The sequence below is a fragment of the Arachis duranensis genome, chromosome 4 (assembly GCF_000817695.3).
Source record: "Arachis duranensis cultivar V14167 chromosome 4, aradu.V14167.gnm2.J7QH, whole genome shotgun sequence".
NCBI lineage: Eukaryota > Viridiplantae > Streptophyta > Magnoliopsida > Fabales > Fabaceae > Arachis > Arachis duranensis.
The window spans coordinates 47,465,835-47,470,199 of record NC_029775.3 but is presented as its reverse complement, the minus strand read 5'-3'; the positions used below and the strand labels follow the sequence as shown (position 1 = coordinate 47,470,199).

The following is a 4,365-nucleotide window of genomic DNA, read 5'->3' as shown; positions in this document are numbered from 1 at the left end:
TGGATCTCCTCTGAGCCTTGGAAAAGGGATGAGGAGATCATGCTAGAAATGCTTTCTCATGTTGGACTAAATTGGGGTCTGGGTGGATAAGTGACATGTAATCCTCCCAACACTTTGATTTGGAAATACATGTGGTATAATCAGTGACCACACTTCATCTCTTCCCATGAGCAATTAAATCAAGGAATTGGGCAATTGTTCAATCTTAGAGAGATTGGGTTGCCAAGGAATTGGAACCCAATCACCTAAGATTTCCAAGGAGATCAATAGATGCTTTGAGTGAGGAAGAGATGAAAATGAATTTGATCCGGAGAATACAACATCTCCTAAGCCCAATGAATTCCCCATTTCTGATCTTACCAATTCTCTATACTTACTGTCATTTATTTTCATGCTCATTACCCCAAATCCCCATCTAAGATTCTGCACTTTATTTTCTGCTATTTACTTTTCCGCCATTTAATTTCTGCAATTCTCAAACTACATTCTATTTAGCTCAACTAGTATTACTCTTCCAACTAAAGTTGCTTGACCAATCAATCCTTGTGGGATTCGACCTCACTCTATTGTGAGTTTTTACTTGACAATTATTCGGTATACTTGCCCAAGGGAAATTTGTTAAGAGATAAGTTTTCATGCATCACTAAATTCTTTCCACCTCAAAAGATGAGTAAGCTTGGAGTGAAAGCTCAAACCTTCAAACAGAAGGAAGGTGAATCCCTCTATGAAGCTTGGGAAAGATACAAGCAATTGATCAGAAGGTGTCCTTCTGACATGCTTTCAGAATGTAGCATCATAGGTATCTTCTATGATGGTCTGTCTGAGTTATCCAAGATGTCATTAGACCATTCTGCAGGTGGATCTATTCATCTGAAGAAAATACCTGCAGAAGCCCAGGAACTCATTCAAATAGTTGCAAATAACCAGTTCATGTACACCTCTAAAAGAAATCCTGTGAGCAATGGGACAACCTAGAAGAAAGTAGTTCCTGAGATTGATACTCTGAATGCCATGTTGGTATAGAACAAATTATTGACTCATCAAGTCAATATAATTTCTCAGAGTCTGACTGGATTACAAGCTACATCCTGCAGTACTAAAGAAGCGTCTTCTGAAGAAGAAGCTTATGATCTTGAGAACCCTGCAATGGAATAGGTGAATTACATGGGAGAACCCTATGAAAACACCTACAATCCTTCATGGAGAAATCATCTGAATCTCTCATGGAAGGACCAACAGAAGCCTCAACAAGGCTTCAGTAATAATAATGGTGGGAGAAATAGGTTTAGCAATAGCAAGCTTTTTCCATCATCTTCTCAACAACAGACAGAGAATTCTAAGCAGAGTCTTTCTAGCTTAGCAACCATAGTCTTTGAGCTATCCAAGACCACTCTTAGTTTTATTAATGAGGCACAGTTCTCTATCAGAAATCTGGAGGCACAAGTGGGTCATCTGAGTAAAAGAGTTACTGAAACTCCTCCTAGCACTCTACCAAGTAATACTGAAGAGAATCCAAAAAGAGAGTGCAAGGCCATCCACACGACCACCATGGCCGAACCTAGAAAGAGTGAGGAGGACATGATTCACAGTGAGAAAAACTTCATGGGATGTCTTCTGAACGAAAAGAAGTTCCCCTTTGAGGAACCAAGGGAACTTGAGGCTCATACAGAGACCATAGAGATTCCATTGAACCTACTTCTGCCATTCATGAGCTCTGATGAGTATTCTTCCTCTGAAGAGGATGAAGATATTATTGAAGAGCAAGTTGCTAAGTACCTTGGAGCAATCATGAAGCTGAATGCCAAGTTATTTGGTAATGAGACTTAGGAGGATGAACCCCCCTTGCTCACCAATGAACTGAATGACTTGATTAGGAAAACATTACCTCAGATGAAACTAGATCCTGGAAAATTCTTAATACCCTGTACGATAGGCACCATGACCTTTGAGAAGGCTCTGTGTGACCTAGAGTCAAGCATAAACCTCATGCCACTCCCTATAATGGAGAAACTGGAAATCTTTGAGGTACAAGCTGCAAGAATCTCACTAGAGATGGCAAACAAATCCATAAAACAGGCTTATGGACTTGTAGAGGATGTTTTACTGAAGGTTGAAGGCCTTTACATCCCTACAGACTTCATAATCCTAGACACTGGGAAGAATAAGGATGACCCCATCATCCTTGGCAGACCCTTCCTAGCCACAGCAAAAGCTGTGATTGATGTTGACAGAGGAGAGTTGCTCCTTCAAGTGAATGAGGACTACCTTGTGTTTAAGGCTCAAGGATTTCCTTCTGTACACATGGAGAAGAAACATGAAAAGCTTCTCTCAATACACTGTCAAACAGAGCCCCTACATTCAAACTCTAAATTTGGTGTTGAGATTCCATCATCAAGCTCTGAGTATCTGTGAGGCTCTATGAGAGCTCACTGTCAAGTTATTGACATTAAAAAAGCGCTTGTTGGGAGGCAACCCAATTTTTACTTATCTATGTTGAATTTCTATTTTCCGTTGTTATTTTAGGTTTCCTTTAGGATGATGATCATGTGGAGTCACAAAAACAAAAGCAAAAATCAAAAACAGCATTGAAAATAGCACACCCTATAGGATGAGCTTACTAGTGTTTAAACACCAGTAAGGGTAGCAGAATGGACGTTAAATGCCCAGTCTGGCACCATTCTGGGCATTTAACGCCAGAAAAGGGCACCAGACTGGCGTTTAACGCCAGAAAAGGGCACCAAGCTGGCGTTAAACGCCAGAAATGGGAAACAACCTGGCGTTTAACGCCAGGATTAGCACTCAAAGGGGCATTTACATGCCAAAATGGTGCAGAGATGAGAAATTCTTGACACCTCAGGATCTGTGGATCCCACAGGATCCCCACTGATGAGCAGATAATTTATACGCTTTTTGGCATTGTTTTTAGGTAGTTTTAAGTATGATCTAGTTACTTTTAGGGATGTTTTCGTTAGTTTTTATGATAAATTCACATTTCTGGACTTTACTATGAGTTTTTGTGTTTTTCTGTGATTTCAGGTATTTTCTGGCTGAAATTGAGGGACCTGAGGAAAACTCTGATAGGAGGTTGACAAAGGACTGCTGATGCTGTTGGAATCTGACCTCCCTGCACTCGAAATGGATTTTCTGGAAATATATAATAGTCCATACTTTATTCGTGATTAGATGATGTAAACTGGCGCTCAACGCTAGTTCTATGCTGCATTCTGGAGTCAAACGCCAGAAACACGTCACGAACCAGAGTTGAACGCCCAAAACACGTTACAACTTGGCGTTCAACTCCAAGAGAAGCCTCAGCTCGTGGATAGATCAACCTCAGCCCAATCACACACCAAGTGGGCCCCGGAAGTAGATTTATGCATCAATTACTTACTCCTGTAAACCCTATTAACTAGTTTAGTATAAATAAGACTTTTTCTAGTGTATTAGTCGTCCTTTTGACCACGTTACATCTTTGGTCTCAGTTTTATTTTATTATTCATCTTAGGAGACTATTGATCACGTTTTGGGGGCTAGCCATTTGGCCATGCCTGGACCTTTCACTTATGTATTTTCAACGGTGGAGTTTCTACACACCATAGATTAAGGGTGTGGAGCTCTGCTGTACCTCAAGTTTCAATGGAATTACTACCATTTTCTATTCAATTCGATTTGTTCCTGTTCTAAGATATTAGTTGCACTTAAACTTGATGAATGTGATGATCCGTGACACTCATCATCATTCTCACTTATGAACGCGCGTGACTGACAACCACTTCCGTTCTACCTTAGACCGGGCGCGTATCTCTTGGATTCCTTGATCAAAATCTTCGTGGTATAAGCTAGAATTGATGGCGGCATTCATGGGAATCCGGAAAGTCTAACCTTGTCTATGGTGTTCCGAGTAGGATTCCGGGATTGAATGACTGTGACGAGCTTCAAACTCCTGAAGGCTGGGCGTTAGTGACAGACGTAAAAGAATCACGGGATTCTATTCCAAACAGATTGAGAACCGACAGATGATTAGCCGTGCTGTGACAGAGCATTTGGACCATTTTCACTGAGAGGATGGGATGTAGCCATTGACAACGGTGATGCCCTACACACAGCTTGCCATGGAAAGGAGTAAGAAGGATTGGATGAAAGCAGTAGGAAAGCAGAGATTCAACAGGGACAAGCATCTCCATACGTTTATCTGAAATTCCCACCGTTAATTTACATAAGTATTTCTATCCTATTTTATTTATCTTTTAATTATCTAATCTAATCACATTTGAATCAGCCTGACTGAGATCTACAAGATGACCATAGATTGCTTCATACCAACAATCTCTGTGGGATCGACCCTTACTCACGTAAGGTATTACT

The 4,365-nt window shown here is 40.7% G+C and overlaps 1 non-coding gene across 1 annotated transcript; it reads right to left on the bottom strand.

Annotated features, from left to right (window-relative positions):
• Window positions 1-672: 672 nt before the first annotated feature.
• Window positions 673-780, bottom strand: LOC127747212 (small nucleolar RNA R71). Its single transcript, XR_008009015.1, has one exon. It is a non-coding gene; the product is annotated as a small nucleolar RNA R71 (small nucleolar RNA).
• Between the last annotated feature and the right edge of the window lie 3,585 nt (window positions 781-4,365).